General features: G+C 39.8%; 1 long non-coding RNA gene across 1 annotated transcript in view; it reads left to right on the forward strand.

The window, feature by feature from the left end:
• Positions 1 to 23241, forward strand: part of LOC125696444 (uncharacterized) — an 81589-nt gene extending 58348 nt beyond the window's left edge. Inside the window, exon 4 of the long non-coding RNA XR_007378343.1 lies at positions 19851 to 23241. This is a non-coding gene — a long non-coding RNA (uncharacterized LOC125696444). The remainder of the gene's footprint in view (positions 1 to 19850) is intronic.
• The last annotated feature ends 302 nt before the right edge of the window (positions 23242 to 23543 follow it).

The raw sequence follows: 23543 nt of genomic DNA on the forward strand, positions 1-23543 counted from the left end.
GTCCTGGGGTACTGCAGATGTAGAACGGAAGGATAAAATATTGATGAGAATTGCTCTGTGAGATTTCTCTTGTCCTGTGTTAGGAGTGAATGCTCTTTTCCCTTCCAGATAGGCGTTGTTTTGAAACCAAACCAAAAGCACACTAACAAGTGTATTTGGCTTAATTGCAATCAGTGGGTGTATTCTAAAGCGTAACTGACTCCTCTGCGTAGATGCTAAGTGGTTCTGTCCTTCATTCCTTAGCATAGATAAGCCTTGGAGGGGGTACTGACCCAAGCCAACAGCCCTTGGCTACCTCTGGATTGAGGGTATGTTTTGAGGTACTGTAAACAAATTTTAGTTGAAGTTGTGCTTGATTGTAGATTCCAGAAATGATATAATCAGTTGAAAACTTCAGTTGTCAAGTAATGTTAAGAACTCTAGTGTTAAACTTGTATGAATAATTTTATATTTGGATACCTGAGACACAGTGTACAGGACTTGCTGTTGTGGATGTCTTGCCTCAGTAACACGCCGCTTTGCTTTCATTCTTTTGTTGTGGAGTTGAAATTCTCCACAGTGGAATAGTCGAGAGGGATCTGGACACTTTGAGTCTCTGTACTTTACTAAGATGCAGCCGTGTGGGCAGATGAGAACCCAGCCCAGGCACATACTGAAACAAGTAGTGAGGGCAACTCTGGTGGGAATTTGCTGTGTTTGCAAGGGAATAAAATGTGGATTGACTTTGGCTAACTCTGCATTCCAAGGACACGTGGGGGGACTATCCATGAGCAATTTCATATTCAGCTTTTCTTTGTAATTCTTTTTCTGAACAGTAGTCACAATTACAGCGTTTACATAATTTATTTTGTCTTCTGTAAACCAGCTGGTTATGGACAAAAGGTGTCTTACTGGGCTAGATGGAAACAGTTTTATGTGAGAGATTACAAGATAAATTGGCACAGCCCAACCTAAAGGGATGGTGACTATTTGTACGGTGACAAAAGTCTTAGTTCATTTTGAGAGCTTCACAGTTCAGGAATCAATTGGATTTGCATATCCCAAAAGTTTAGGGATTGATTTCCTAAATGATGATATTCAAGGCATAATGATCATGTCTGCCTGTTATTATATGATCAAATATATTCCATGGAGGGTGAATTACTTAATCTCTGTGGAAACATGGAATTTTCATGATGCATTAGGATTGTAATGGGCACTTTTTTTTTTTCCAAAGGAATGAAATTGTTCCGTCTTCTAAACAAATGATCTGTGATGCCTCGAAGGCTGCTTGGAGAGGTAGATAATTAGCTACCCCACTGCCTAGAGAAATAGCTTGGAGAATTTTACAAGTCTCATGCAAATGGTTTGGGATATTATACAAAATTAGTTTCAGTTAGGCTCAAATTTATCTAATTTAATTTAATTATTGGGAAAAGTAAATCTTTGACTGAGGGGGAAGAAAGGAAACCTGACACGAACAGAAGTCAGGGCAAAAAAAGACACTGCAATATAGACTGCAACAATTAGATACTGATGGATTTACAGCTGCCATTTACTTTGTAGGCGTTCACCTCTAAGGCATCAGTAATGACTTTGTTCTCTAAGACTTCATCTATCAGAATTAATACCCTAGGCCACAGGTGGAATAATTACCAAACTGAATTAAACCCTGTTGCTCATTATGTCTGTATTCTATTTTAGCAGACTATGTACTTAGCTGACAAATCTCCATCCTTCTGGGATTTTGAAGTTCTAGGACGTCCTGCTTGTTCCATTTAAAGTTGCAAGGGGTCTCTGGCAGGGATTGGGTGGTTCTGTGAGGTGGAAACTTGATGGCTGTACCAGGGCTTGAGAGCCTGATTACTTGCCTGTGGGAACTGTGGTGGCTCTTTCATGTTCCTGTGATGTCTCCAGCCGTCTTTTCATTCCAGACTGGGTTGAGGGTGCATCAAATTTCTTCTTAATCTGAGGAAGATAGTTGAGAGATTAGAGGAGCAGGTGGTGCACAGCTGATTGCTCGTGGCTGTTAGCTGCCTCTTCAGCATGCAGAGCTCAGGCAGAGAGCAAAAAGGAAAACGAAATATATTGGAAGTGGCTCAGGCTTTTACAGCTTGGCCTGTGGATTAGTGGCTGAAATGAGACCAGAGAAGCTGGGACATGGCAGTTGTGTTGCCTGAGGTAGGTAGGCAGACTACTAAGATAAGCAGGAGAGGCTCACACCAGCCTGAGGGATGTAAGTTAATGCTGTTAAATGGATGATGAACAGAGGTACGTAGTATGTCAGGGTAGAATGGATGGGTCAGTGGTGTCAATAAAGAAAGAGGGAAGGGTAGATTCGTGCTGAGATGGTGGTCAGGGGGTATAACAGATGAATCTCTGCTGAGACCAGTAGAGCTCGGGAGTTTTACACGCTCTTCATTAGTTGAACTGTAGCAACTTCAGTGAACTTCTGTTTTGTTTCATCACGCATGATGGTTCTGTAGGATATTTTAACATCAAATGTGATGTGACCACTGGAAGAGCAAATTCACTGAGCAGTCTAAATACATGTTTCTGTTAAAGCTTCCTCAGCAAGTGTTTGCTTCACTTGCTGCTTTTGGAACATGTCCTGAAATTTTCATCTAGCATGTTGTCTTGTGAGCTCTTTTGTTCCTAAGCAGTATTTTAGTGCCAACTTGAATAATATAATGAAGAGTCTAATTGCAATAAAAGCATTTTATTTTATGGCAAGTGACTATTTTAACTGACACTTTCTCCATATGCTTATCAGTAGAGGAACTGGATTACTTCACAGGATAAACACAGTTTCAAAGAGACCCAAATGAAAACCTTGTTGAAATTACTCATGCAGCCACCGATGGTTTAGGAACGTATATATATGTTGTTATTCTAAGATAGTCTGAGGTTATTGAGTTCAAGAGACAGGCAAAACTCGTGAGCTTTAGTTGCAAATCTCTGAAAGCAAGGTTCTGTTGACCTGTAGTTAAATTGCTTTTGATATTGTCATGGTTTTATGATTTTTTTGGTTGCTCTATGGGCTGGCCCAGCTAGCTCAGATGGTAGAGCATGAGACTCTTAATGCTCAAAATGGAACTGGGCTGAACCAGCCTGTAAACTGTTGACAGATATGTAAAGTTTGTTTGATGTCCTGAAAGTCCTCTGTAGCCCTTTGGGAAATTAGATGTGTCGTAAAGCTTGGAGTGTGGTGTTGTTTCAGGCATAGCAGCCTACACTCAAACATTATTAAAAGGAATATACCCGAATTGCTTAATTGTGTACAACGTTATTTTGGTGTTCAGTAGCTTTATTTAACCTGTGAAGAGTCAAGTCATCCAATATATGTATAGTAGGTGCTTGATGAAAGTGCTCTTGTTTTCAGTTCTATCACTTTCCCAGTGACAGGGCTTCCTTTTTCCAGGTCAAACCGGTCAGTTGAAGAGAAGAACAGGGAAATGCAGCACCTGGCTTGGATCTATTCTCATTTAAAAAGATGAAAAAAGTAAACAAAAACTAAGCCAACAACAAGCCAACAATTGACCCAAAAAGATTGCCATTCTATTCTAGAGGAGCAGAGGTGCCCCTATCAATATCAGCAGTACAAGAAGAGTGCTTATATATAACCTATACATACCTAAATTGTTTGCTTCTATGGTAGCTGTCCTGAAAGTAATGCAAAGATTATTTCAAAAGGAAGCCTTAAGCTTTTTTGCAGTTAAATTCTTCCTACTTTGAAAAATACCTTTATTTTATTGCTTGCTATTATTATTTTTAGATAGATATCTATTGCTTCGTTACTTATAATAAGCTGTTGAAGCTTGATGCTATAACCTTATCTTTACCTGAAATGCGTCTGTCCAGTTTTCAGCATTTTATTATTATTGTAACATTATAAGAAAAGGCTCAAGAATTGTTTCTAGGACCCACTGTTCTTACCCTGTAGTGAGTGATGTTCCTGGCAAAGATCAAAACAAAACAAAAAAATCAAAAAAAAAGACCAAAACAAAATTTGGCAGAAGCCCAAAGATAGGTCAGATGTTAGTGATTTCCATTTGAACAGTTGGGATTTCATTTTTAGGTAACCCTTAGGTTTCGTAAGTATGGTTAACAAAGATACAGACAGATAAGTATCTTTTTTCTTGTAATTCTATATTGATGACAAATCACCTTGAAATCTTTTAGTATCCCCTACTGAAGTAGCTACCTTGTTTTTAGTCACCTCAAATATGTGTGAGAGTCCTTAATGCAGAGGATGTCATCAAATATACAAATGTTGGTGAATGCTGCTTTCTGGTGTTTGTAGTGTGGAGTTCATGCAAGTTTTGCCCTTGTTTGGCAGTTAAGCCCGTACTTGTGGATCTGTTTTTGGCCATCACTGACAATTCCCCTGTTCTAACTTAACAAAAGGTAGCTTTTAACCATGAAGGATGAACAAAACTCTTTCATAGCAGAAACATGACACATGACATTTCTGGTAACTTAGGCCCAAATGTGAGTTTAATGCATAAAGATCATGACTGTAGGAAATGGAGAGGAGTATGGCTTATTTTTTTTTCCCCAGAAAATCATCATTTTTATTATTTATTATTGCTGAAGTTAGGAAAACAAGTAATTTTTTTTTTTCAACAAAGAGCAACAATATTATTCTTGCCTGTAGAGGTGTGCCCAAATGGTTTGTTAGTTATGGATGAACATTAACATTTGCTTAAAAACTAAGAATTCCTCAGCATTTGTGATGGTAACTGTGCCAGCAAAAATACAGACATGGGAACACATGCTGTTTGGCTTGGAGGCAAGAAGGAGCTAATGTTCTGTAAGCATCTAGAGGGAGAATATTATTATTTTTCTTTCCAAAACATAGAAAACATTGGTTAAAGGCAAATGAGCTGCTAGATAACAATGGATGGTCCTTTGTAAGGCAGCACTGTCCTTGCCACACAAAAAGTGTATAAAGATCTCTAGATAACTTGCTCAACTTGAATAAATATCAGGTGTTCTCTTCCTTCAAGCACATATTGACTTGCAAACCTTTCTCTAATCTTTCTTAATCTTTGTCAATATTTACCTCTTCATGCAATAAATACCGAGAAGTCAACACAACCCAGCTTCATCTTGATTTTTGCACCTGGTGTTATTTCTTTGCCAATTTCAGTGAAATTCATGTGTAGCTTGAGAATGATAAATTAGACTGGCAACATAAATCCGGTTATACAGTTTGTAGTAATAATTTCAATGAACAGCTCAGACCTCTGGCTGTAAGCAGAACTCCCCCAGACCTCTTCTAAAGTGTTGGAGAATATTCAATATTTTTGACCTTTGATCTGTGTGTTTCTTCCTATGTTGAATATAGCCTTGCTATGTTAGTAACCAGTTGAATTCTCTAGTTAAAATGTATTACATTGCTTCTTGTAAGATTCTTTAGATAACTGGTGCACCAGATGATCGTGAAGCATCCTGTGTGAGCACGCACTTCTCTAAAAACTAAGTTGTTATAAGCATATTCTTTAGAAGAAATGGTATGGTGGTGTTGTTGTTTCTGGTTGGTGCTTTTTTTTCTTTTCTTTGTAGTATCTGTTAAGATCATTGACTTTATCATGCATCCTGCTGTGCCTACTTGTTTTGCACTTGAGCAAAAACTTCAAACAGTGGAAGAAGCCTGAGAAACTATTGCTTCTGCTTGTTGTTAACTACAAGATCTGGTCTGGCTGCTGGTGGAGGTGGCGGAAAGGGATACTCATGGGGTCAGAGCTCAGCTCCAGCCCCTCAGTCACAGTGTGGGTGCTGCATCAAGTCTGAGCTGTAGCTGGGTGCCAAGGACAGCCTTGTGCATCTCTGTCATCATTACCTCCTTAAGCTTTCCTAACTAAATTTCCAAAGGTCTAGTGAAAACAGTGAAGGTGAGATTTGTTAGTGATATTGCTCGAAGTGAAACATTAGCTCCTTGGAAACTGCTTGCTTAATAGCAAACTAATTGCCTTAGAGGTAATAATGTATACTGTATTATGAGGTAATAATGATGCTGTATTAGCATAAGGCTTGTCTGTACCTCTTATCTTTTGCTTGTCTGATTGTCTGCAAGAGTGCTTCATGTGACAAACATATCAAGAGAAGGGTAATTCAGTTCTCAGAAGTCTAGTAGATACTACATAGTGTATACTCAGGTGTAGCATGTATATGGAAGGAGAAGCCCGGTTCAAACACGGAAATGAAAGTAGCGGTGGAACCTCGGTGCTGGCCTTGGAAAGTAAAATATGGGAAGGAGAGGAAGGAGTTAAATTGCGTGCATGAGCAAGTCCTGAGAAGAATTGTGGCTTGGATTGCTGTCTCATTTCCAAATTGTCAAGCCCCGTCCTAAATCTCTGAGGCACATGTGGGTGTCTGATGTCATGCTGCTGAGGTGACTGTCATCGCTGGGTTGTATGGAATGTGGGTCTCTAATGCTGACTAGCCACATGCCACAGACAGAAATTAACGAAACTGCAATTGTTTTCATTGTATCTAGTAGACTAGCTGTGTATTTTCTAGCTAAGTATTTTCTTCTCAGAAAATCAAAGCATTTTCTGGGGTCTACTTACTTCCTTGAAAAAATTTGGCAGAAGATCATTGGAATACTTTGCTGGCCTTTGCTTGACTTCATGACATTAAACTCAATAAGATCAGCACTGAGCCAAGAGGGACTTCAAACAGTAGGAATCCTATGTGATCAGGGAATCATGGGGAAAAGTGCAAAAGCAGGGACGTCACTTATTTAAGACTTGATGAATGTTTTGTGAGAGAACTGAGTTGAGATGTATGATTCAGATCAGCTGTTTAAGTAGCCCTGTTAATTAGCATTAAATCCTGACATAGCTGTATTACTTGGTGCGCATTAGTAGGAAATTGTAAAATAAGTTATTAAACCCAAAGGGCATTAAATGTCTCCGATCGTAAGTACTGAAAACAGTACAGCAATAGGAATAAGGGAAGGCCATTCATGTTACTGCTTTCTCTTCCTCTGGAATTTCATGTCTTATTAAAAAGCTTCCCAGAAGGATTATTGGTCTGAAATTATACATTAAAAATGAAAACACAGTAGTTATTCACTTGCCTACAAAAACAAATGGTTACCATAAAAGTATATTGTTTAGAGAAGTCAATTATGCCTTAAAGAGGGAAGAAGAAACATTTTTAGCAATATTTTGGAGAATAAGCCTCTGAAATGCATTGGATAAAAGAGCAGTGATGTAGCTGGGGATGCGTAAGTATTTTGGTGCCTGCCTTTGTGAAGATTTGGTACTGGTTGAATCAGCTCCCTTGTGAGGGTGGCAGTCCCATTATGTTTTTTCCAGGTTGGCTGGTGTAATTGTTTTTTCTGAGGTTATCAGCATGTTCAATCAAAAAGCTAATATGTGCATTATTGCTTTGCTAGTTTTTAAGCCCTTTTCTCATTATAGGTATTGATCTTGATTAAAAGCTGTTCTCCAAATGTTTGGATCCATTGACATGAAGTGATTCTTGCCTCTCCGCCTGCTACCAGAGGGAAGGTAGCCTCATTCAGGTTAATTGCCAGTGCTTGATGCTAAATGCAAATGCCAGAGCACTGCTTGAGGTGAAAATTCAAAAATAAAAAAGAGCAGCTGTTAAAATGTCCTTTCCTTCTGTATTTACCAGAACAGCATGCTTTCCATTGGCATCGGAATATGCCAGAGAAAATGTCATGAATAGTGTTTTCAAGACAGATAATTTTCAGTTCTTTGTCAGTGAATGCATTGTCTCAGTCCTTCACCAGGATCTGGGGGAAGGGACAATAGCAGCAGACAGCGGTGGGTATTGAAACAAACAATGATCAAAACACAGTGAGCCAGTGCCAGCAGGAGGACTGATGTACAGGCATGTTGAGCGCAGACAAAACCAGAAGCACTGCCATTGTAATCTGAAATGTGTGTGTGGGCTCTCGTGTCCGTGGTGGTGATGATTTGCACAGGTGTACATCTCCAGGCAGGATTTGCAAGCACATTGCAGCCTTTCACAACAGATAACCAGTTCAAGAATACATGGAGACGGGCCTTTATAAATGTTTTCTCTGCAATGCTCTATCTAGTTAGGGCCTTACAATGGTGCTCTTTTATTGTAACTTTACTAAGAGTGATGGAAAAAAAAAACTTGCACCAGGTTCAAGATATTCTGAAGTTTAACTGTATGTTACAACCTTCAGTTTTACAGGTAAAAGTAAAGAGAAGAGCAATTGAAACTGGTTCCCTGTGTAGAATTCCTGTAAAGCCTGGGAATTTGATGCTGGATGGATTATGGGGGCGCTTTAAAGCTAGCAGTGAAGTGTGGTTAAAAATTCCCCAGAATTATTTGGTTTAAGATTGTTTGTAAGCCATAGTAAACTGCCCTAGTGGCAAATGTGCTTTACGTAGCATTTGGGCTTTATTCCTTGTCTGAAATGGTTTTGTTTCTGTTTCTGGCTCTTAGATCTTCCTAAATACTTGTCTGTCAGGCAGAGATCCTTCCACTACAGATTTGTTTTGTCCCGTGTTTAGTCAGACACTATCCTTAAGTTACTCTTCTCTGTTGAATGGACTGACTCTTGGTAGAAGATGAAATTTCAACTTTTAATCATTTTCCTAACTCTCTTCTGATTTATTTTTTTCCCTGCAGCATATTTTAGGTCCAAATTGTCTTTTGTGACAAAATAAATTCTGTTATGAACTCGGTCTCAAAACAACCCTAAATGAAATGTTTTGGTTTGGCTGTCTGTCTGGAAGATTTCTCTTGTCAATATTTTCTCTCAGCAGGTAAAAACAAAGGAAAATGGAAACTTAATCTTGGAGGCTAAATGCCTTGGTGCTCTGTGCTCTGTTGGTGTTAATGTGTGTTTGCCCTGAAGCCAAATGTAGTCACACAGCTACCTGCCTGGAAGGCTCCTTCCAAATTGAATTTGGCAACAACTTCCCCAACATGTGGACAGGAGCCTCACTGCTTAGTTTTCCTGATGGGTGTTTCTTTTATTAGATTGGATATGTAATGATAAATCGATTACTTTCTGTTTGAGAAGTGGGAGAGGAGTGGAGAAAATTACTCCAGGAACTAGGGATCCCTAAAGGAGTTGTTTTGTTTAGTGTATCTTCCTTTCTACAGACTGAATTTCTTCCTGCAGCATGAGAACATGAGTTTAGGCCTAATTAACACAGCACTAGATTAAGCTCGACTCCTAGATATTGTTGTGAGAGAATTTTTCTCCTCTCTCATCAAAGATTTTAGCTTTGATGCTCCCGCTCAAACTGAACATACGTCGTCCCAGAAGATCTCTGTCCCTCTGGAGGGATTGTTCAAAGTCTGTGTATTGCCAATGTGAATGAAGAATGTCAGGTCTTTTAGATGCAATTTTACAAAAACATTTCAGGTCCATCCAAAGGAAGCAAGACCTGTTGCTTTGTTGATCACTGTGTCTCACGATCTCAAAGGTTCTTGAAGCAAGGGTTATTTCTTGCAGTGCCAGACCTCCACCTATTTAGCTGGCTCCCACATTATCTGGAATAGACAACTCAGTACAGAAAACTAAAAGAATACTCTTAAAAAAAACAAAGAACATATAGAGGCCTCGTTTCAATGTAGTTTATAATTATTTCTTAAAACGCAATGATCAAAAGATTCACCATTCTGCCACTGTTTGTTCCTTTTTTCTGACAGGTGGGCAGAGCATACCTCAAAAATGCTTAAACTATTTACCTTCACTTAAAAAAAGTGAAAGCTAAAAATGAGGTAAATTTAGTGCTTTTTTTTCCTATTCATTGTGATATTCTAAACTAAGCTGCTACCTTCATTTTACTTTGTTCAACTGTAAATAGAGCTGCATCCATAGTAATAAGGTGGGAAGATAATCAAGTCACTCTTTTGTTTAGGAATTTTTTTCTTTTTAGAAAGTCTCATGTAAAAATGGAGCAGATGCTCACTATTGAGCTGAGGCAATCTCCTTTTAAAAGCCAAGACAATTTATATTTGGTTGAGTTACGTGAATACTCTCGTTTAAGTAAGTAAGTGAAGGAGCTGAGGTATGCTTGAACACAAAAATTGATACGTAAGTGCACTTAAAATCTCATGCTTTGAAAAATCAAGATATTTCCACCATTCTGAATTTTATTAAAGGGAAAATTTAATGATAGAGGATAGATTTTAAAGGACACATCAGCTCCTTGAATCTCATTTGTTTATCTTCTCATTTGAAGTGCTACATGATAAATTAACTGGTGGTGATACAATATTTTATGCTGTACACTTCTATTTCTATGCCTTTAATAAAAATAGAGATTTTGCTAGGAGATATTTTTCCTTTAATGACTTTCTTAATGTGTTTGGATTTCAAATAATCTGTTTTCATTTTCCCTAGTTCTGTGGCATTATCCTGGTTCTTCTGAATGACATAATTATTATTAATAATGAATATAATTCTGTTCAAATAAATAATTTTCAAGGAAGTTTTTTCAAAACAGAATCCAAAAAAGCAAGAATAAAGGAGACTGGCTTTCCTGTATCTCGCTTCCTCAATGGAGCATCTGAGGAATAAGGAAGTCACCAGTTGTCAGTCAACACCAGAGAAACGTTCTCATTTGCTTCAGCTTTAGATTAATTGAAACAGGCAATATTACTTGTTGCCCCTGAAAAGAATAGGAAGTTCTTTTATATGGCTGAAGTCAAATGGAATGAATGAAGTCAAGTGGAAGATGAGTCTGACTTACGCAGGCATGCTCATTGTGTTTGATATTTGTTCTTGAAAGAAAATGTCCTATTTGCATTTGGAAGGAGATGCTCACTTCAAAGTCGAATGTGCTGTGCATGATCTAATGTATGGCAGTTCACTGAGGCTTTATAATCTGTTGGTTATAATGGTGGTTATTGGATGCCATCTTGAAATATCACATTTCAGGGATATCAGTTTCTTCTTAATTCAGACATTTATTTATTGCCTACAGAAAACCAGCTCTTTCTACCTCTGCCAGTATTAATCACCTCCTACTCTGTCACTTGTTGTTTGCCAAAAAATGTCAGGGTCAGAAATAATCAAAAACTTGTTTCTGGATCTTGCTTGATAGACGGGACAAAAAAGCCCACAGCATTAGTGCAGGTCAGTAAATTGCTCTTGAAAGCCTAGCAGCTTTACTCAACAATATTTTTCATTCAGTTTGGCTCAGTGAATAGTTCTTCCATTCCTAGATCAAGCCTGGATCTTGTGTAAGGTATCCAGACAGCTCCCTCAGTCAGGTCCAACTTAAGATGCTTTTCAGTAATTGTAGTTAGATTTGAGTCTAAACGAATTAAGAAGGAAAGGCTGAATAGGATTTTTAGTCTTCCTTGGAATAAGATGAAAGTAAACATAGACACCTCAGGAACCTCAGCCATTCTGACCAACAATTCTACCTACAAAGTTGATCTGTGTTAGGGAAATTAAAGTGGGAGGATTTTCTTCCACCTGCTACAAGCCTCTCTGGAGAAGTAACGTCCCATAGCGGGGCAGTAGAGCTTTGTGCTCAGGTGCTGGAGAAGAGATGCTGTAAACCTGTGTCACGATGCCACCTGGTGACTCCCACAGGAACAGGAGGTTGAGGCAACTACATCAGGCTCGCGTGTGCTATCAGTCAGCTAATTCATTCCACCAATTTGCCCCCAAATTCTTCCTCTGGTTCCTGCAGTGATGAAGGAGTGGGAGGAATGACTCAATCTCCCAGAAGGAACTTCTGATAAGATATTTCCTGTTTAACTCTGGATGTTGCAATCCACAAACACGCTTAAAGTTACCTAAAGGAATGCACAGTTCTGTTCGAAAGCACAGCCAGAAGCATTACAATGTCCATGCAGCAGCTTTTGTGCCAAATGGGTAACAAATATGAATTATTTATAGTTCATATTGTAGCTGCTCTGCACTGTCAGTCTGTGCAGGAAAATGATGTCCTGAAAACTCAGAACAACCTTTTGGATGTATGCAGAGGGATCCTGAGGGTTTGCCAGTTGTCCCCTTAGAAGGAAGAAGTTTGTATTTCTAATAATGTTCTTATGCTTGCTGGATATATTTCCACTTTGATGGTGATCAGATTTGCATCATGTTTATCTTCATGGTGGAATATTTTAGGAGTTGGTACAATTGGTTTTAAAGCATCTCTTTGAATGTCAAGTGATATTTGACACTGTATAGCTGGCACAGACAGCGACATAACCTTCCATTGGAGACTGGAGCTGAGGAAGTCAGCATAAGGGCTTGGAATCTGCTGATTCCCTGGGATGTAGATAGGTCACTATTTTTCTCCAGGTGCCTGCAAGCCTAGCATGACAACCTCACTTAAGTTTAAAAGGATATTTTTTGAAAATACATGTGATTTATTTATTTATTTTTTTAAGACAGGGATAAGCAGTGAAAAACATGAGGAGGCAGAGTCTGTGGTCTAATTGTCAGCTACTGAAAAATGTTTTTCTACTATAAATTTTCACTCTGTTTCAAGTAGATGATTATTGTATGTAACTTCATTTTTTGTTTTACATCCAGGTTGAATGATGGAAAAAAAACCATTGGTTGTCAACCAAATTACAGTCCTGTCCTCCTTAACGTGTCCTGGTGTAGGTCAAGGGAGAATACATTCCCTTCTGCTGACTGCCCAGGCAAGAGGGTGACCTTTCCCCATGGCGATACCCAATGTTGCTCTATCCTTAACTGCCATAGACGAGTGCGTATTGAGGATCCAAACATCTTTCATATTTTAAAAGCTCCACCTTTCTTGAGAGCATGCTTTGATTGTGTGTAGAGTGGGTCAAGGTCTTTGACATCTCTTCTGACACAACAGCACTGAAGTCACGACAGCGTTCTTGGGCGCTTGTACAACACTGAAATGAAAGCTTGTATTAATGCAGAATGGGCGTTTCATAGCTAAACGCTCAGAAGTCAGGAGAGAAAGTTGATGATCTCAGTGTAACTTTCACCTACGTAAGATTTGTCTAGGCTGCTGAGAAAACAGTTTACAAAGGAAAGCCCAGGATGTGCCAAACCGTTACTGTCAAACCTTAATGAGTTAATGATATCTTAATGTTTTTTATTTTCCTATTGTGTCCCTGAACCTTCTTACCTTTACAGGTGACTTAAAGGTTGTTTTCTTCTTTTTGTTGTTGTTGTTTCTGCTTTGTACAGATTACCAAAGAATCTGCCTTATGTCTGCTGATATGTGGATGCTTGCTGCTTTGAAAATCTTTTTGGAATGAGATGATGTTTGTATTTAGCTGGTATCCAAGGGCAGCAAACATTATTAAAAACACAAAAATCAGGCTTTTCATGTAAGGAAAGAAAAAAAAAACAAAACCCAAAATATCTACTTTCCCAAACAGTGTCAATCCTCTTCCTGCTTTCCAAAGCATTTTTCATCACTAATATCTGTTATTATGCCTTTAGTGTTAGCAAGCTGTCAGATAATAGGAGACTTCTCTCCCCTTTCCCTCTCCAGTGTGTTTGGATATACGTTCATGATAGGAAGGACTGCAAATAATCCCACTGTAGAAAGCAGACAAACAGCGTTCTGCTTTACTGTTTGAAGCTGCTTATTATTGTCTTTTCTAGAGAAAACTACATCACGGCACCTGTGAAGGACTGTTTTGCTTCAAACCCCTCTCCTTGCTTTTGAGATAGTGTCGATTAAATGACTCATGTCACAGCTCTTGATTGAGAGAGATCTGCTTTGGTGATTACATGTTAGGAGTCTGCTCCTAATCCATTTAAATCACTTGTAAATTACTTGCCCTCATTTTCTCATTGCTTCCACTATTGTGTGGCACCTTCTTATTTGCATGTCAGGGTGAGCTATTTCCTCATTCCTGCAGAACTGACTCGCATAATACCACAAAGTATAAGGAAAACACACAGTGAAGTTTTCAGCTGTTAGTTATGTTACAGTGATAAGTTTGTATTCCACTGAACAGCTCATCTACCAAGCCTGCAAAAATTCCTAGATTATCCTCACCTGGATTATCAAGCAGTTGTATTTGATCCTGAGGACAGCTATTTTCAGGAATTAGAAGGCTATTTTGATCTTCAGCATCTCTAATCAGATATTTTGTGGTCCCTACACAGTGTCTGGATTTGTCGTTGGACTGCACAATTATTTTTAGTGCTCTCTAGACATTAAACTTTTTGGATATGGAACCATCCTGCTCCATCCTTGCAGAGCCTGAAGTTGCAGGAGTGGTTAGGCAGTATGGCAGAGATGATGCTGTGGGAGGGGACTGCTACAGAGAGGGCAGCAGAGCAGTTCCTCCTTTTCTATCTATCTTGTGGTGGGCTTGCATACTCCTTGCATCAGCTTTTGAGCTTTTCTGACCCCACAGTAAACTAACTGAGCTCACTGGCAAAGAAGAATGCCAGTCATTGCATTTATGGCATTAATTTCCTGCTGGATTAATGAGGTGAATACTTCTATTTTACAGTCAGAAAAACATAAGAACTGTGAATTATTGGACAATAGAAAAAGTAGCAGAGGAATCCTCCTGTTATCCTGTGAACTTAATCACTATTAGAGATAACATTCTTTCCACATTTCTTCCATCTCCAAGCTTGTAAGTAATGCAGCTAATGGCTTCTCTTCTGTGGGTAACATAAAGGTACTTAGCATTTTTTTATAGTGAAGCTCTATTTCTTGGCATCTGTAAAATAATATTTTTGCAGCCTGTTACTATCTAATCGTAGGCAAGGTTTTACTTTCTCCTTTATGAGCTACATTCTTTACCTTGGATAATTGCTCACTCCTGTTATTAGCTGACTAATAGATGACCATAACATTGATTTTAATAGCTCATTTTGCTCACAGTGGGCCATGGGAGACAAGAAAGACTAAAATCTTTGAGCACAGAAGAGGAAAATATAAGTCAATTTAATTTTATTGGATGAAAACCACGAAGTATAGAACAAAATCAATTTCGGCATCATCAGAAAGTTGCTGTTTTCTTTATGCAGTTTAAGTTTCCTTCATAAACTTTTCTGCACTCAGGTTAGAACTTTGTTTTGATCTTTTTGATACCTTTGTTCTGGTTCTTATACTAAGGCAAAAGATCTAGTTCCCCAGAGGGAAATTTAAACCCACCTAACTGCATCTGAGTCAGCAGAAGCTTTTGGATGGATTCCTGTGTGCTTTTTTCTTCTTAGATGATGTTGTAATGGAATTGATTCAAAAGCAAGCAATTCTGAAACTGTTAGAACGATTTATTGTATTAGTATATTGTCACTGCTGATTCTGGTGGTCATCTGACCTCTGTGACAGGAATACTTTCCCTAGTTGTAGTGTCATTCAGGGCAACTGTAGGTGCTTGAGAATTATGAGGACTCGGCTTACCTCAGTTAGAAAGCATCTCGGAGCTGGTAAGCAGGAATCTGACTATTAATGCAAGAGTGCTCATGAACAGATGCAGCCTCTGCAGGAATGGGCAGGCTGGCCAGCCCTAATCACATCAGCTGGCCTGGGAATGGGCTGTCTGTCTGTCATGCCTCCGTCCCTCACTAAGCACTGGCCAGCAGCATCCCTGGGGCATGTGGATAAGCCTGCACTTGTTTAGTAGTATTGTTGATTCTATCCAAATTTGGGAATGGTTGTAGCGTAGAAATACTTGAGGTCTCTTCTCCAGTCTTATTCAGGCAGATTCTGACTTTGTTAATTGGTGAAAAAATACGGCTTTTTTTCATTTTTGAATTGTTTTGGTATTAAAAAGAAAATCATGTCTTGATGCTACCTTGATTTCTATTGATGAGTGCACTTGTTAATGTTATAGATTTTAAAGAAACTTCCATATTTAAAGGCTAAAAGGTTAACAACTGAACCCAGATTGTCTCCAGTGAATCAAGCTCAATTTTCTTGAGCTTATTGAAAGCAATCTGCTCCAAAGAAACTAATTAGAGTGAATACAGAATGCCTAGGCTGCACTGCCTATGCACTCTCAGAGACTTTATTCATTTATTTCCTGTAATTTTGTGAAATCAGGTAGTTGTCTGTCACGCTTTCTCTTCTGGTAGTGGTGATGTGAAAAGCAAGATATACTCCTCTGAAATACCAAGTTGGACCTGGTGTGCTACAAGAAGGATGCTCTGATACTGCTGGCTGGATATCTTTGCTATTAAAAATGATACTGTCAGATTCATCAGCCCTCTGTAGTTGAACTGATGGCTGCTGGCTGGCTCGGATGATTCAGAGGATGCAAAAACCACAGTTAACTAAGGATTCTTAATTGAGGCTTGTAATGTTAAGTAATTAAGAATGCTTTCTGTTCTATTATTATTATTTTTATGTAGTCACATGCCTTACTCTGGTGTGTTGCTTGTTTTGAATTTGAGAGTGGTAATCAAGCTGCTCTTGTGTTGTGCTTCATGTAGGGGGGGAAGTGTTACTTCGTTACATAGAGGGTGAGAGCATCACTTCACATCTGAATGTAGATGGCCTTGGAGTCGTTAACAGTTGAATCAAAAGGTCTGATTTTTATACTCCTGTGATACGTGGGATGTGGATTTGGAGGATTAAGTTTTGGAAGCAGTGTTTGAACAATTATTTGCTTAAGTCCCAAAAGTCCTATTTTGTGGAAATAATGATAGAGCATGTAACAATTTTGAACTTGCTTGATATCCCTTAGGCAGTAGATCTATTTATCTATGCAAAGATCTTCTCTTCCTAGAACTCTAGGCATCCTGAAAATTCACTGAATTACTGTCTTTTTTGAAGGTAGGACCTTTTATATCTAATTTAAATAACTTGGTGGATCTCCGATAGCCTTTGCAGGGCACAGTAGCTTCTAGTGCAGTTTAGAATAGCTCTTTATACATTAAGCAGCTGTGTATTAACCATCAAAACAAATGGAAAGGTGCGGAGCATTTTGTAGTGAAGGGTCTGGTGGTGGATCAGAGCTGATACGGAGCTTATTTTGAATCTGATCCCTTTGAAGAAACATCAGAAGCCCTTTTACTTCTGAAAAGGTGTTGATTTCCTGCAGGGTATCTAGTGATCACTCCTTATGCTGTTTGTTGGCCTGATACCTGAAAAGTCCCTAGTTCCATAAAGATGTGTAGGAAAGCATGCAATACTTGTCTTTATTGGGTGGAAAATGCCTGGATGTTCTGATGATGGGCTGGTGGCACATTCCCCATACATAAGGAAGCGACTGTTGAACTCGTTAACTGTTCTAGAAGCTTTTCTAAATTCTTCTTTTCTACTTTCAGAACTATGTTTTAAGAGAATCCAATTCTGCTTGTGTGTTCCAAAACGTTACAGCTAAAAATAGATGCTGAGAAACAGGGTTTTATTGTTTGTTTGTTTCCTTAAAAAAAAAAAAAAGAGAAAAGGGCAGCATAAAATATCAGGGAGGTGGAGAGAGAGATACTTCCAACAGCTTGATTTGCCTTTTCTTTGTGTGAGATGGGTGAATGTGAAAATCAGAGTAATTAATCAATGTGAACTTTCCAGATTTATCATTGTTAAAGTGCACCTGTGCCAAGCAACATTGTGCTGATTCTGGAAGAAAAAAAAATTGCAGCATATTCATTAACCACCTCTGGGTTTTGTGCCTCATTTGCAGAGAATGGGCCAGGGAGAGGCAGGGTTTTGGTTCATGCTGAGGTAGTGCAGCACAAAGCAAGCAGAAGATATTCAGCTGAAGGTATTAACTCTCTCTTTTTGTTTGTTTTTTTTCCTTTCTTCTCTTTGTTCCTTAATTTTTTAATGAAAAGTGCTTTTAGTGGTAGGTGGCCGCAGGGAGGAGAGATCCTGAAATGTGCGGGCAAGTGTGGAGCCGGTTGTGTTTGCAGAGTCCCTCCTGCATACTGGGGACCAGTGCCTGCTGATAAGGCTCACTTGTGTGCTCTGTGCCTGTGTCCTGGCTTTGCTTGCTCGCTGGCTCATGAATACAGCTGTCAGAGCTATTTAGGTATTAACTTTGCTGAAGCATGTGTGGACATCAAGAGTTGGAACTTATTTTTAACACCCAGTTTTATCCCTTTTGATAGGGAGGAAAAAAATAAATCTGAAACTTCTCAAGGAAAAACTAGTGGACTGATAAATAATTTTTTAAAAGGTGTATTTCAGTTTAAATATTTCACCTCTGCTGCTATGAGTGTAGGAACATTTTATTTTATTTTACATGCTCTTTTGTCAAACCGTTTAATAGAAAAAAATTGAGTACTAATCAGAAATTGCCCTGGAGGACTTTGAAAATAATGGATTATCCATATACTGGCTTCAATAGAAGTAATATATCATTATACAGTACTACTTATTTGTCATGAAATAATGAAGATCTCTACAAAAGGCAGAAGAAATAATTGGAGGTTGTGATGTAGTACTTCTGGAAGTTCAGCGCAGTTTTCTGATCAGAACTGCAATTTCATGTATTCCCAGGGGTGAAAACTGTTGGGGTCTGTTGTTTTTAATTCAGAATTTTGATCAGTTTTCATATTCCAATAGTTGATACGGCTTTCTCTAAAGCAGGAAATCTGTAATGCAAGTGCTCTAATGCTTGAGTTATTAGAGTTCTTGCTAGATAATGTAAACAAGGACATAAAGGAGCTCTTACTCCATCTGTATATGTGACTGCCAAGCAGCAGCGATATTCTCAAACTGTATGGTAGGTTATTCATTCATCTTTTTTTTTTGTCTTCTGAGTATAGGCTAAGATATTTTTCACAGCTGTGTTTAATAATAGGAGAGAGACACTGGGATTGTGACTGCCTAGGGGAGTCTAGGTATGGATTGGAGTATGAAAAATAAGATAAAGATAAGGACTTATTAAATCCTGAAGACAATCAAGTCAAACTACAATCTGTCTCTCTTACAGACTCCATAGCTCTTCAGCTGTCCCCCTTCTACACTGTTTTAGAGAACTGTTGTATCCAATTCACCTAGCTTGTATTTTGTGGATGGCTTTTAATTACAAGCACCTACAACACCAGCCTTTCTGTAAATGTAACCAAGTCAAATGTCTTGAATGCTCAACATGTGTATGCGTGGCTGACTCTCACTAGTCAGCTGCAGTGACACACTATCAAAGAAAAGGAACATTCATCAAGCTTAAAAATATCCCACTCTCCATGCCCAAGTGGCTCCACACCAATCTTTAGCCCAAACTGTCAAGAAGCAGAGGAGAATTGGAATCATTTTGCATATAAATTGGTGACATGTAACTTATCTCAAATGCTGATAATGTTGAATGGCATCTTACATTCTATGATTCTGTGTAAGAGCTGGCTGTTTTGTAAAGTACTGTAACAACCATAGGGTGATAGATAACCATGTCACCATGAACTGTGTAAGTCCATGAGGCATGCAGCAGAACAAGCTGTTAAATGATGTTTGTGTTTCAGCCTTTGTTTTTTTTTGAGGTCTTCATTGCTCCTTGGAGGCTTCTTTCACTCAAAGAAAAGGAGATGGCAACCTCTGTGCTTGTAGATAGAACTAATTCAGTTGTATCAGAAGATACCACTGAGTTGGTGCTTGGAATGGATGGGTTTTACAAGCTCGTGCTGCGCTTGGTTTGTTCTTGCTCTAGACTGCAGCAATCACAAATGGACAGAACTGGTGCAAATACTGTAGCTTTGGATGCTGAATGTGGAAACTGATGGAAACAAGGCTTTGCCAAGTGGTGAAACATCCTCCCAGGCCAATACCAGTCTCCTGTGACTGTGTTGTACCTCAGCCTGGACTGTTGGTAGGATTTCTTCCTCTTTCCAGCTCTAAAGAATCTTCAGGCTCTGATAGCACTGCTTGGAAAGTTGATAACACCTGAATCAAGTGCAAGTAGCACATCCTGAATCCTTGAACTGATAGAATAATGAGATATGCCCACAGTTAATAGCCTCACAGATAATGTACTCTTGCTACACACAGGCTTTCTGGGCTGGAGAAGCTTGGTTTCCAGAAGGAAGAGCTGGTGCTGAGAGATGGGTTCCAGAGAGAAAAGGACGCCCAAAGAGAACATGAAGATCCTGACTGAAGGATGTATCTGGGAAGTGAGGCAGATGCGTGGAGACCAAGGAGATGCCCAGCACCAAATAATTGTGCCTGGGACCAGAAACTGCAAGCAGCATCATAGCAGAAGCCAGCAGGAATTTCTGCCCAACCTGCTCTAGCCAACGTACCTGCCTGCAGGGAAGCCAAGACCTTGGGAACATCATGGGGAAGTTGTAACAGCCATAGAGATTAAGCACAGAAAAAAACAAACCCTGCTGAAGTTTTTGCAGAGGTGGTATTCTTTGTTTTCCCAAGGATTCTGGGTGAAACTTAAAGCGAGCTATGAGATGGAGAAGGAAGCAGGGAGGGGGAAGTGCTGCTGTTAATTTGGCATTCATTTTAAGGAGCTGAACGGCAGCCAGAAGCAGTGCAGATGGCATCTCAATTCCCTCTTCTTTTGAAGAAAATGTATTTTTAATACAGTTACTTTTTGTTTCCATTAAGACATTTTTAGCTGTGGAATAAGGGCAGTTAAAGGCAGCAGTTAAACCCCCAGCTTTTAGATGACATTTCTGAAAGCAGTTTATTTCCCAGAGCAGTAGATGTATGAAACATATGGTTTCTTCAGAGCCACAACCAAGGAGCTGGGTAGTACGGATGCAGGGGCTAGTTGGCAGACGCCCCAGGAAGGAAGCGAAAGGACAGAAAACTGGTGATATTGTTGCTTTTGCGTATGGGTGTGGTGGTGACTGGAGAATTTGTCTGTATTAAATTGTGTCTTCTACCCTTCTGGCAAATCAGAACTCTAAGCTTTTCTAGATTAACTGCATTCCAGACACCTGCTCAGTTTTCTGACACCCGATCAAATGCCTGTCTGACTGCCGTTAGGACTGCAAATCTGCACCAGGTGAAAGCATACCATGCTTTAGGAGTGGTATTTTTATAAATAATTGATTCTTTCAGTAAGGGATTTTTCTGAGAGTAATTCTTTCATGAACCTATTTGTGAAACATTCTCTTAGGTAAACTTCAAGTTCAAAGATAAAATTTGAACTAAAATACACATACCAAAGAGGCTGCTGTGTGCATTTGCCTGTCAATAAGATAGAGCTCCTATTTTGGCAATTTATTGCATCTCTGATGTGAACTTCAGACTTACTAAAATATTGAAAACATTCCCATAGGTTGTGATCAGCACTGCCATCGTACAGCTCATGATTGATAGCAGTATGAATCAGGAAGTGCCACTTAAAAGACTTTATAAGAGAAGCTATCTCTTATTATTATTTGTGTATCTCCACAAGTAAAAAATTTAAAGCTTGATTTTTACAGAAAACCATTCAACTGATATTAGAGCCATTGCTTCTACTTCCTTTTGAGAGACAAAATTCTGAGATTTTACCATTAAATAAGTGAAAGAGAGACTAAAAGGACGTGACAGCTGGAAAGATTAGTTATTCAAACATTTTATTCCCAGAACTATTAAATAAATAATTAGATAAATAAATGAAAGTATCTGATAATGCAGAAGGTTTATTACTCTAAACATCTTTCCAGAACTGTCTATGACCTCTTAACTTACAAACTCATTACTGGTGATGCTGCCTGCAGTGGGTCCCACCTGGGTGCCGGCCGTCCCCTGCCTGTGCCCAGTGAGAGCTGCAGGTGCCATTGGGGCAGGACAGGGCTGCCCCTGCACGGCTGCTGCGAGGGATGAGGTGAGGAGGGCCTGAGGAGCTGCTGCTCTGCTGCCTGTGGGTGCTGGGGAAGCTCCTGCTGTGCTGGGATGGTTGTAAACCTGTGTCCTGTGTCACATGGAGGAGCAGAAGTGAGCAGCAGAGGCTGCTACTTGGTGGCAGCAGGGAGGGGGCCAGAGGCTGGTACGTTTCCCTCTGTGCTGCTACAGCAGGTCTGGCAGGGCTGGAGCAGCACTGGTTTGGGTGGTGGCTTTCTTAGGGCGCTTGAGTGGTGGGGCCCTATGGGTGCTGCTGTCTCTGTGCCTTCTTCCTTTGGTGCTGCCAGCAGGCTCCTGTTTCACCCAGCAGCTGCTCCCTGCATGGGCTGGGCACCTGGTCTGCTCCTCAGGTGGCTCTCCTTCAGGAATTCCTGCAGGGCAGGGGCAGCCACCTCTGTCTCCTCAGAGCAACTCTTTGCTGTCAGTGTTCAGGCAGTTACGGATCATCTCTCTGGAAGTGTGGGTGAGAGTAGAAGAGTGACTAAAAAATGCAGAGGAGAAGAGTTAGTTGCTGTCTGGGACTGAAAGATGGTGAAATACAGGAAGTAAGGCTTAATTGCTGAAGGCAAAGATGGGTAGTGAAAAGGTCTTTCGGTCAGATTAATCTCAGAGCTTAGGTTAAGTCAAACAAGATATGTTGCAAATATATTGAAATAAATAGGCTCATCGTATCCTGATTTATCTTTCTTTTCTGTGTGTTCAAATTGGGATATAACTCAAATCTATATTATCTGTATTTCTGCTGTTCAGCAGTGCAACCTCTAAAATACCCAGAAACAGACAGAAAAAGATATAAAGATCAGAACATTAACTGACACAGACCTCTCTTCTGTTACTAAAGCTTATTGTCTTGAAACTTTCATCCCACCCACCAGAATCTTGTGAGAATTGGTTTATGTGTGGAGCAGCTGATGTACCTTCCTGTGAGCAGCAAATGCTTCTTCCTCTGCCAGAGACTCAGGAATGGAAACAAGATCTTGTGCAGTCATGGTGTATTTTGGTGAATCTTCACGGATTAATTTTGTGTATGAAGATTTTCATGTTTTCAGTCCGAAGAACTCTCACAGGTCCTTTCCTTCCCAGTGCTTGGGGCTTAAACGTTTCTTCATCAATAACAACACAATTTCCACCATGATTCCACCAAATCATCTTAAATTGGTCACTTTCAATTGATAGCCAGAGTTTTTGTGGAAAGCTGAGGGCTGAGGAGATTCTGGCTTTGTTCTCCTCAGAAGAAACGTGAGGGAAACATTTGGTTTCCTCTTCATCAGAAGAAGTTGGTGGATCTTTTTCTTTCTTTATCTGTGCTAGAGCAGCATCCCGTATTGTTCCTTGTTCATCCTGTCCTGGAGGATGAGAAGAAGGAGAGTCTGAGGACTCAGGCAGCTTCTTCAGCTTCAGGTGGCTCAATTTTAATTTTTCTCATCTCAGTTTGACCAAAGTTTTCACATAGAGGCATTTCTGTGGTAAGCCAGTCTTCACCCTGCCAGTCAGCATGTGAAGTCTAAGAGAACGTCCGGGGATTGCACTGGAAGATTGTCAGACATCACTGTAACGCCCATGTGTCATCACAGTGACATCGCTGTGTGGCAGCCAGAGCAGATGTCACTGACCAGCACTTGTTGGTCCTGCACAGGGCCACCGATGTTTAATCATGAGTAGAGAAGCAAAGAGAGCTGTATTTAAAGGGGTTCATTTGTCACCTTTCCTGTGTGGTCCCTGAATAGCCTTCTGGCCTTCTTGGTGTCCCTCTGGTTCTCCAGATGGGGCTGGGGGAGAATCAGTTTCCCAAGTAACACTAACAAAAGAAAATAGCAATCTCTTCCCAGTTTGTAACCACTTCTTGGAAATGCTCCATGGTTTCAATAGCGTGGCTTCTGCAAGGCAGTAGCTGTG

The sequence above is a fragment of the Lagopus muta genome, chromosome 7 (assembly GCF_023343835.1).
Source record: "Lagopus muta isolate bLagMut1 chromosome 7, bLagMut1 primary, whole genome shotgun sequence".
In the NCBI taxonomy this organism is placed as follows: Eukaryota; Metazoa; Chordata; class Aves; order Galliformes; family Phasianidae; genus Lagopus; species Lagopus muta.